This window comes from Chrysochloris asiatica, unplaced genomic scaffold (genome assembly GCF_000296735.1).
Source record: "Chrysochloris asiatica unplaced genomic scaffold, ChrAsi1.0 scaffold00192, whole genome shotgun sequence".
NCBI lineage: Eukaryota > Metazoa > Chordata > Mammalia > Afrosoricida > Chrysochloridae > Chrysochloris > Chrysochloris asiatica.
In genome coordinates this window covers 475,312-487,350 of record NW_006408710.1, presented here as the reverse complement: position 1 = coordinate 487,350, position 12,039 = coordinate 475,312, and the positions used below count along the sequence as shown (strand labels likewise).

At 38.7% G+C, this 12,039-nt stretch overlaps 1 pseudogene; it reads left to right on the top strand.

The window, feature by feature from the left end:
• The window catches only part of LOC102813976, a 74,234-nt pseudogene that overhangs the window by 32,215 nt on the left and 29,980 nt on the right, over nucleotides 1-12,039 (top strand).

The following is a 12,039-nucleotide window of genomic DNA, read 5'->3' as shown; positions in this document are numbered from 1 at the left end:
CAGCTGATCTTTGAAATTTTCTGTTTAGTTCTTGTACCTCCTCATTTCTTCCATTTGCTTTAGCATCTCTACACTGGAGAGCAAGTTTCATTGTCTCTTCTGACATCCATTTTGACCTTTTCCTTCTTTCTTGTCTCCTTAATGACTTTTTGCTTTCTTCATGTATGCTGTTCTTGATGTCATCCCACAACTCCTCTGGTCTTTGGTCTTTATTGTTTAATGTATCAAATCTGTTTTTCAGATGATCTCTAAATTCAGGTGGGATATATTCAAGGTCATATTTTGGTTCTCGTGGACTTGTTTTCATTTCCTTCAGCTTCAGTTTGAATTTGCATTTGAGTAATTGATGGTCTGTTCCACAGTCTGCCCCTGGCCTTGTTTTCACGGATGATATGGAGCTTTTCCATCATCTCTTTCGGCAGATGTAGTCAATTTTGTTTCTAAGTGTTCCATCTGGTGAGGTCCATGTGTATAGTCATCTCTTATGCTGTCTAAAAAAGGTACTTGAAATAAACAAATCATTGGTTTTGCAGAATTCTATCATGCGTTCTCCAGCATCATTTCTATCACCAAGGTCATATTTTCCAACTATTGATCCTTTCTCTTTGCTCCCAACCTTTGCATTCCAATCACCAGTAATGATCAATACATGTTTGATTGCATGTTTGATCAATTTCAGATTGAAGAAGTTGGTAGAATTCTTCTATTTCATCCTCACCAGCTTCAGTGGTTGGTGTGTAAATTTGAATAATAGTGGTATTAACTGGGATTCCCTTTAGGAACATGGATATTATCCTATCACAGACAGCGTTGTACCTCATGACTGATCTGGATATGTTCTTTGTGATGATGAATGTAACACCATTCCTCTTCAATTCGTCATTCCCGGCATAGTAACTGGTTGTCAGGTTCAAAATGGCCAATACCAGTCCATTTTAGCTCACTAATGCTTAAGATATTGATGATGTTTATGTGTTCCATTTCATTTTTTACAACTTCCAATTTTCCCAGATTCATACTTTGTACATTCCCTGTTCCGATATTCAATGGATGTTTACAGCTGTTTCTCTTCATTTTGAGTTGTGCCCCATCAGCAAATGAAGGGCTCTTGGGCTTTATTCCCACGGGCTTTACTCCACTCACGTCATCACAGTTAACTCTACTTTGAGGAGGCAGCTTTTCCCCAGTCGCATTTTGATTGCTTTCCAACCTGAGGGGCTCATTTTCTGGCACTATATCTGACAGTGTTCCTCTGCTATTCATAAGTTTTTCAGTAACTAAATCTTCAGAAGTAGTCTGTCTCTCCTTCTTCCTAGTCTGTCTTTGTCTAGAAGCTCATCTGAAACCTGTCCACCATGGGTGACCCTGCTGGTATTTAAAATACCCGTGTCATAGCTTTCAGAAAATCACAGCAACTCACAAGCTACCACAGTATGACAAACTGACAGATGAGTGGTGGTATAAGAAGATAGAAACTGTATACATAAAATGGAATTAATATTTTTACACTGACGGGAATAATAAAGAAACCCTTAGGCTCTAGGTAAAGCAACTTTGACATATCCACGATTTCAGAACGAATTTTAGTGCCATAGCTTCCATTCTGCTATGCTAAGGACGTTCAGTAAGTGATTGTGATGTGCCTTAAATAGCATCATGTAGGTTTTCTTTTTCTTCTTAATATGATTTGTCATTTTATTTTATTTTTGCCTTTTCTTTAACTTTATGTCAGGGTCAAGCATCAATAACTTTATACATTCTCTGAGGCGGCAGAACATAGCTTTGGAAGTGGATGCCTTTGGAACTAGAAATGGCACTGATGACCCCTCGTATAACGGTGCTATCATTGTGTCTGGTGATGAAAGGGTACGTCGGGTTCTCATTGTTGCACCTCATTGAAGATATTGATCAAAAGGACAATTTGAGTAATATATATCAACAGACATAAAAGGTCTATTTGATTCAAACAAATGGGACATTTTTATTTTTATAGGGGAAACTGGTTTTCAATTATTTGCCCAAAGTCTCTTTATAATAACTGAAAATGAAATGCAGTTTAATTGTACTCAAATTACATGCAATGGGGAAAACAATAATTATTTAAAATCTTACTACCAACTAGATTACATTTCAACAATTAATTTAAATGTTATTGACAGCAGAATTTCAATTCAAATGATATCTTAGTATAGCCTTCAAATATATATCTGTCAACGTCTGTTGCAAACTATCATTCCAGTGGCCAAGAATTAATACCTCAGTTTAATCTTTTGGATAGTGATTTTCCACGCGTGACTTTGATAGGCAAGTGAGTCAAATCCGATAAGTATGCCTACTTATCTGACTTTTTTTTTTTTTTTTTAAATGCCTTATTTCCTTGCAGCTCAAAATAGGTTTATGGGTTGTCATCACTGGATCACCTGAGAACTTTGGGGAAATTTAGCACCTTAAGTCCCATTCCAGATCTTCTGAGTGAAAATCTGCATTTACTAAGATCTGCTGGTGACTTATATGCTTATTATTTGGCCGAGTCCTGGTGTGGTGATGTAGGATAAGCACTGGACAGCTAACCTAAATGTTGGCAGTTCAAATCCACCAGCTGCTCCTTGGAAACCCTCTACAGGGTTGCTATGAGTCAGAACTGATTCAATGGCACTTAAGAAGCAACCACAACTGTATTTGGCAACATTTAAAGATTGGACTGTTTTGCATTAAAATGTAAACTTCTGGATTATTTTGAAAAATCATTCCATATACTGATTCTGAAAAAGCTGTGCAATGTCGGCCTCACCTTTACTCCGAACTGCTTCAGTCATTTATGAGTGAGGATGGAGTTGAAGTTAGAACCCTCCCTAGGGTTGTTTTCATTCTTTTGATGCTTTCTGCATCATCCAATATTTTGCCCATAGAATCCTTTAATATTTCTAATTGAGTTTTGAATTTTTCTCTAGTTCTTTCATCTTGAGAAATGCTGAGAATGTTCTTCCCGTTTGGTTTTCTGATTCTAAGTCTTTGCACATTTTGTTGTAATACTTGACTTAGTCTTCTTGGCTGCCCTTTGACCTTTTCTGTTCAGCTCTTTTACCTCCTCATTTCTTCCATTTGCTTTAACTTCTCCGTGCTCAAGAGCAAGTTTCGAAGTCTCTTCTTTGATCTTTCACTTTGATCTTCTTGTCACCTCCATCTTTTTAAGTAATCTTTTATTGTCTTCTTGTATAATGTTCTTGATGTCATCCTTCATTAGTTTCTAATGCACCAAACCTGTTCTTGACATGGTCTCCAAAGTCAGGTGGGATATATTCAAAGTCATATTTTTTTCTCTTACGGTCTTTTTAAAATTTACTTCAGCTTTAGCCTGAACTTGCATATGAGCAAATTGATGGTCTGTTTCCACAGTTGACCCCTGGCCTTGTTTTGTCAAACTGATGATATTGTCAGTTTGATTCCTGTGTAATCTATCTAGGGAGGTCCATGTATATTGTTGGCAAGTGTTTTTGAGTCACTTCTGACTCATAGTGACCCTTTAAAGGATCTTCAAGGAGTGGCCGGTAGGTTTGAATCTTCAACATTTTGGTTAGCAGTCAAGTCTCATATGTTGTTGTTGTTGTTGTTAGGTGCCATCGAGTTGGTACTGACCCATAGTGACCTTATACACAGCAGAACGAAACACTGTCAGATCCTGGGCCAACCTCACTACTGTTGCCATGCTTGAGTCCCTCGATGCTGCCTCTTGGCCAATCCATCTCATTGGGGATCTTCCTCTTTTTCTCGGACCCTCCACTTTACCAAACATAATGTCCTTCTGCAGCGACTGGTCCCTCATATAGTTACCTCTTAAGTCGTCTAAAAAAGGTATTTGCAATGAATAAGTCATTAGTCTTGCAAAATTCTATCATGTGATCTCCAGCATTGTTCTATCACCAAGGCCATACTTTCCAACTACTGAGCCTTCCTCTTTGTTTCCAATTTTTGCACTCCAATCACCAGTAATTATTAATGCTTCTTGATTATATGTTTGATCAATTTTAGTATGAAGAAATTGGTAGCATTCTTTAATTTCATTATAACTGGCTTTCATGGTTGGTGCATAAATTTAAATAATAGTGGTATTAACAGGTCTTCCTTGTTTTTGTTGTTAAGTGTAATCGAGTCAGTTCTAACTCATAGTGACTCTGTATAGGGTTTCTGAGGAGCAGCTTATTGGTTGAACTGCCATCTGGCAGGTCAAATCTACCTTACAGGTTAAACCGACCGTGCTGTCTAGTGATTATTCTACAGTGCCAAACCAGTTCTTCCTGGTAGGTGTATGGATATTATCCTATCATAGACAGCATTATACTTCAAGACAGATCTTGAAATGTTATTTTTGGCAATGAATGTGATGCCTTTCCTCTTCAATCTCTTGTTTCCAGTGTAGTAAACCATATGCTTGTTAGTTTCAGAATGGCTAATATCAGTCCATTTCAGCTCACTGGTGGTGGTGGTGGTGATGGTTGTGTGTTACTGAGTCAGTTCTGACTCATAGCGAGTCTGTTCAGGGTTTCCAAGGCTGTGAATCTTTATGGAAGCAGAAAGTTTCATCTTTCTTCTGGTAGACTCAAACTATGAACCTGTGGTTAGCAGTCCAGCTTGTAATCCACTACGCTGCCGGGCTCTTATCAGCTCGCTAACATCTACCATATCAATCTTTATGTATTCTGTTTCATTTTTTGATAACTTCCAATTTTCCTAGATTCATACTTCATACATTCCATGTTCTGAGTACTAATGGATCTCTGCAGGTGTTTCTTCTCACTTGGAGTTGTGCCCTGTCAGTGAATGAAATCCTGAGAACTTTGTGCCATTCTTGTCATTATGGTCAACTCTACTTTGAAGAGGCAGCTGTTTCCCAGTTGCATTTTGGGTGCCTTCCAGCCTGAGGGGCTCATCTTCTGAAACTATCCAAAAATGTTCCACTGCTATTCATAGTGTTTTTAACTTCTGGTGCTGTATCTGGTAATACTTCACTGCTATTCATAAGGTTTTTAATTGCTAACCCTTCAGACATAGCTTGCGTATTCTTCTTCCTAGTCTGTCTTAGTCTGGAAGCTCAGCTGAAACCTGTCCACCATGGTGACCCCGCTGGTATTTAAAATACCAGTGACGTAGCTTCCAGCATCATAGCAATACACAAGTCACCACAGTGTGACAAACTGACAGATAGTAGTGGTATGGTGGTGGTGGTTGTGTGCTGTGGAGTAGGTTCTAACTCATAACAACCCTGTACAGGTTTTCCGAGGCTGTAAATCTTTATGGAAGCAGAAAGCCTCATCTTTTTCCCATGGGATAGCTGATAATTTCAAACTGCTGACCCTGAGGTTAGCAGCTCAATTCGTAACCACTATACTACCAGAGCTCCTAAGTAGTGTACAGTATAAGTAAATAATAATTAAAACACTGGACTCCTAGAAGCTTATTGGAAATTACTATAATAATATCAGTGATGGTGAAAGTAACCACATTCTATTTTCTGACCTTATTATATTATCACTAATTTGAATGATTTTCTTTTTCATTCATCAAACTTTGTATTTGCTTTCTGAGGATTTGTAATTCATTTTTGTTTTCTTTTAGGATCTCAGATTTTCTGTAGCATGTAATACCAAAAGGTTGAATTGTTTTCCTGTTCTTATGGATATTATTAGTAATGGGTTACTTGGAACTTTTAATTCTTCTAAACGTATTAAGACTGACAGATTCAATTATGTTGATGTAAGTATAAGATTATCTACCATTTACTGAGACATAAGTAAATTGCAAGAAAATCCTTGGAATGCTGAAATCACATCATACTCATTTTTATAAACTTATTCTAAGTTTAAGGCTATATATAGCATATACTTTACATATACATGCATGTACAGAAACTTGACATTTTAACTACTCTGTTGTTAGTAAGTATGTCTGTGTGGCAGACCCCACAAGCTCTGACTATGTTGGGGTATAATCTAACATGGATGTTATCTGTTGTTTATGATCCAAGACATGAGTAAGAGGGACTGGCTATTAGGATGAATTGTAAATTGTAGGGATGGGAAATTCAGAATGTTCCATTCCTAGAGATCTTCCGAATCAGGAAAATCATCCAGCGTGATTATAGCCAAGCATGAGGTTGTCAGGTGTTTCCGCTTGTACCTTTCCTTCCCGTTGCAGGACCTCCCCTACACATATGCATTCTTATCCCAGCAGTGAGGAGGGGCCTGGAGTGCTGCTAAGTTTGGGGAGGGGGTAAGAAGAGAGAGAAGTAAGGAAGCCCTAAATTCATGATTTGTGTCCTCGGATGACTTACTACAATGAGACAATTGAGTTCAAATCAAGGCTTGTAGGGAAACCCAAGGTGCTCCTCAACCTACATAGGGTTTAACAATTTTTTGATCCAACGTCTTTATGTCAAGCTCATGATGTCCATCTCTTCTCTAAGCCCCATCACTCCCGTTTTCCAATACCCACCCTCCTGACTCTACCATGGTTGTCAGGCTCCTGGAGACCCTAGAATGACGACTCCTGCATTAGATGCGGAACCAGGGTGAGGGTGGGGGGAGCATCAGAAGTGTTGACTGATCGGATTTGGCTCCAGTTTCTGAGAATAACACAATAACCCCCTTCACTGACGGTTCACAATCAACTCGCTATTGAAATAATAGCCTAAATGTGATAACCATGTAGTCAGACGATCGGGAATTTCATGTCTTACTTGCTAGTTACTAACTGGGGGGCCTTAGCCACCTCACATAAGTTGGCTGAATCTGCTTCTTTACAAGTGAATCATGATACATGTCCAGAGCCCTAGCTGCCTCAAGACAGCATTGAGAATATGGATAAGGAGTTACAGATGGGACCTTGGGTGGTGCTTTGTGTGGTCAGACCAAGGCATTTATTTTAGAGGTTCAGTTAAACAAGTGCATTTGAACCATGTGACCAATTGCCATCCACTCACAATGTTCTTCATGATTTCAGATATTCGTGGGTTATGAATTTTTCTACCTGAGGGATGCCTTCTTCTGGGTACCTGTGGCAGCCTGTTTAGCACCTTACATTTCAATGAGCAGCATCAGCGATTACAAAGTAAGGAGAGGAACAAAGTTTACATGTTTTTAATACATAGAGGACTCCCCCTTATGATACAAAGTGCATTTTCAGGTGGTACATCTAATCTTCGATTGGTACAATGAATAGCCAAACATCTTAATCACCGGTTGGCAAATATGAGGAAAATACTTAAAAAAACAACAACAACCAACTGAGAGACTCAGAAATGACAGCTTAGGCAATGCCCTTGATTTATAGGGACTTCACCTCTTACTTGGCCCATCATTTGCCTTGACAGTCACATTCTCTCTCTCAGTAATAATTCCCACCTTTAAGATGCTGCTAAAGGTATTTGGTTAAACCACCTGATAACTCACTGCAGTCCTTGGATGTATGGTTGAAAGAACATTATTCCTTTAAATCTTCATTTCTGAATGCTTTTATATAAAATTCAACAAAGCCTTCCTGGTGTCCCAGTGTCCTTAGTGATGATTGCTTTGCGACGTTGAACCTCGTAAAAGTTCAAGAAATGTCTTGGATTGAATTTATTTCCACTCATTCTGCTTTTAAAAGGAGCCTCGCTTAACAGCTACTCTCGTGACACATACAATATAGTCTTCTTCTTCCTTGACTCTGATGAAACCACATGCCCACTGGTTTCTTTCCACAGTTTGTCACTCTTTCTTGGAACTCTTTTGGGGTCAACCTCCCTGGCTCCCAATCCTGACTCTTCCACTGTCAAGTTACATGATCTTGCAAAAATTACTTAATCATTCTGCCCCTCATGGGTTAAGATAATCATCCTTATATTATATTCAACATAATGGACTGTTGATTACAAATGCACTGTTTATGTTCCGCATTAACCTTAAGAATCATGCAGGAAATGGACAAATGACTTCTGTCGACTGAGCAAATAGTCATAGTGTCAAAGGAAAGAGTTGCGTTGAGAAGCAAAGGACAAGGACCTTCTCAGCAACACCCAGTCATTCTGTGATGTAACACAAGCTAGTGATGTTGTGGGGTTTCCCTCTAGCAGATGAAGCCGCCATGCAGTTTGCTGCAGTCTTCTTGCCTTGACTGGTGAGAGATCTGCCCGCTTCCGAAGCAGGAGTGCTGGTTTGATGCTGTAAATGGCAGGACTATTTGGGCTCCTCACAGCAGTTATTAAAGAGATCTCACAAAATGAGTATCTTTGTGATTACATCTGTTGTGTTTTCAAGTCTCAGATTTTCAGGATCTTTTCTTATGTCTCCGGTTTCTTTATTAGAAAAAAGCTCACTCCCAACTATGGATATCAGGCTTGTATCCATCTGCTTACTGGTTTGGACAGGCACTGGTGGATATTCCTTTGTATTTCCTGATCCTCCTCCTAATGCAGATATTGGACTACATGTTCATGCAAAATGAGTTTGCATTTCCAGTGGAAAATCTATTATTTCATGTAAGTGATTAAAATGACAAATGAATTTGTCATTAACACAGCAACATGAATTGTTCTTAAACCAAACAACTTCAGATTTCCTGTACAATGCCATAATGGGGGAGGATTGAGGGTTAAGCATGTACTGTTTTCCATATAACATTTATTTCACCCAAATGTAATACTCCTACTTTCAGATTCCGTTTGGTATTGGATATGCCTTTTCTCTTGTGTTCTTGACATACATGATTTCATTCATTTTTCGACATGGAAAAAAAAAACGTGGCATATGGTCATTTTGCTTCTTGATTGTAAGTATGCATGTAGTGGATATTCTTTTACTTATTTTTTTTTTACATAAATCTGCAAATCGATATTTAATCTTTAAGCATAATGGTAAATTAATACTGCTATCTAGACAATTTGATTTCTTCTAATATAATTTTAATGTTCTTAATTGTAGTTGAGTTGACTCTTGGCTTATAGTGACTTTATGGAAAACAGAACGAAATGTTTTCTCCTCCTTTGCCATAGAAGTCCTGGTGGGATGTTGTAGAATAAGCACTGGACTGCTAACCAAGGTCCGTGGCTGAAACCTACCAGATGCTCTTCAGAGACCCTATAGAGACATCACATGTCAGACCGACTTGATGGTACTTAACATCCACAACAACAGCCATTGTCATGATCAATGGCATGTTTCAGTCCATGGTGTGGTGACTGTAGATAGAAAATATCTGAGGAGGTATATGAAGGAGTTTCAACATGTTCATGGATAAATCCCATTATCTTTCAGTTCCATTTTCCCCTGAAATTTTTGAAGCCTCTTCTATACTGTTTGTAAAAGGATCATTCTGCATAACTTCCACTGAGCTAGAGATTTATACCTCCAATCATTAACTCATAATTACATAAAAATTTCTACAAAGCATCTCATTGATGACATATCTCAGATATGTTGCTCTTGTTAAGAGCCATCAAATTGGTTTCAATTAATAGTGACCCTGTGTAGGATTTCTGAGGGGCAACTGGTGAGCTTGAACCACCAACCTTGTGGTTCAAACTGACTTTGTAGCCCAGTGCTTATCCTAGAGCGTCACACACTCTGCAATCCTATTTCTCCTCTTTTACTGTATCACACAATTGCAACACTGATCTACTTGTTTATATCACAACTCGAGAGTCATCCTTGATTCCTCTCTTTTCATCTCTTCCCATTCAATCCATTTGCAAGTCCTTTCAACTCTAAATACTTCCGGGGTCTGTTGCTTCACGATGTCACTGCCACCGCCATTACTGATAACATTTGATTGTATCAGCTCTTGCTGGAGTATTGCATGAGGTCTGTAAATGGTTACCCTGCTTTTATTCTTGTATCCTATAGTCTCCACATAATAATCAGAGGGAGATTTTAAAAATGAATTTTTATTGAAAATTATAACCTACATAGAGAATAGTGTGTGTGTTGTAAGTGCACAGCTCAACGTTTAAATGAGCACTTGCAGGACCCCCGCACACACATAAGAAATAGAACATTACCTGAGCCTCAGAATCCCCCTCAAACCCGTTCCCAACCTTACCCCTGTCCCTGAGTTGTAATATCATAGACTGACTTAGCCAGCTTTTGAATGTAATATAAACGGAATCCTATACATCCTCTTGGCTCAGCTCATGCTGAATTTTATGTCTATGAGAGCCACTCATGTTGTTGTATCTGATATCTGCAGTCCTTCATTCCATTCAATTACTGGTCTCTTTAATTACCCCTTCAATTATTGACAAACATATCATGGCTTCCTGTTTGTGTTTTTATGAATAATACTTTCAAGAACTATCTTGTATGCCTATACTGCAAAACAGAATGTATTTTAGGGTGTAACGCTAGCAGTAGGATTGTTGTTGTGGTTCAGTGCTGTTGAGCCAGTTCTGACTCATAGCTACCTTGTGTAGGGTTTCTGAGGAGTGGTTGGTGGATTTGAACTGTCGATCTTGTGGTTCAAACTGACATTACAGTCCAGTGCTTATCCTACAGCACCGCACCATGAATCCAGCAGTAGGCTTATTTGATAATAAATTCTTCATGTGTTCAGGTTAGTAGATTTTGTGAACAATATCCCAGAGCTGAGGATTCCACGGGGTGATTTGGAGGATGTTTCACATCTTTGTCAACATTTAGAAGAAAGTAAAATAAAATGCAACAAGTAAATGGGAATCATAAAACAAGAAGAAAATACGATGATTTCTAGACTGTGCTGAAAAGTAAAATCCAGCTGTATGCTATTTGTAACAAGCACACCCCAGTCATAGACAAGAGCATAAAAGATGCCTTTTAAAAGTAGATTACATTAGAACTTACAAATAACAGATAAAGTAAAATTCAAGGCCAAACGTATTTTTTTAAAAATTCATTGAGATATTTAAAAATCCATGAAAAAGATGCAAGACTTATATTCTGTTAACAACAAAAATGCACCCCAGCAACACACATAATACAACTATCCCTAAAGATCTACTGAAATCACCTGTTCAGGTGGGGAAAAGATGAGCCATCTTGTAAGACGTAAATAAAACACTGTATAGGCTGGATTTGATGAAATCAGTAGACTTCTAGAAGACAGCTGCTGGTGGGCAGCAGGTTAAAGCCAGATAAGATAAGAGTAAAGGGAAATGTGTGCTGGTTGTAGAGAGAAAGAAAAAAATCTAGCCTGACTTGGAGGGACACCAAGCTTTAATTCCACCCTCTACACACAATTCTGACGTGGGAACGTGAGTCGATAAAAGTCTGAAAACTATATCTAAAAAGATTGAATTGATGGTCTAGGGAAAAAGAACTGTTGGGAGAAGGATGCTTTATATGGATGCTGAGCATTTTTAACAGAATTGGGATGTGGTCCAATGTCCCACGGTGTGCCTTCTCCTTGTCAGGAAAATGTACTACTCTCTGGGTAAAGTGAAAATTGACGGTCAGCATCAGACCTGCGTCTCAGAAAAAAGCAATATGTGCCTCACTGAGCATATCCATACATGTTCCCAGGCTTCAAAGATGTTAACAGAAATCAATACCCAACATCAAACTATCTATTAGAGGAATAGATAAGGGAATGTCAACTGCGAACAAACATGTGTTCAAAAGAAATCATAATGACTTTATCAGGTTAAATAGAAGATCTGAGCAGAAATGCACAGGTTAAATATGGGCGAAGTAAAAAGAAAAGCCATAGAAACTCTGTAAACACACACAGCAAGATTAGAAGTCCAAAAGGAATTAGCAACAGCTAGTGGTTATGAATCGGGCTGCAAACCGCAAGGTCAGCAGTTTGGAACTACCAGCTGTTCCATGGGAGAAAGATGAGGCTTTCTGTTCCCGTAAAGATTTACAGCCTCGGAAACTCTCTACAGGGTCGCTATGAGTCGGAACCGACTCCACAGCACATAATAACAACCAACTGCAGTAAGGAGCTCTGGTAGCGTAGTGGTTATGAATCAGGCTGCTAATCTCATGGTCAGCAGTTCAAAACTACTAGTGATTCTATGGGAGAAAGATGAGG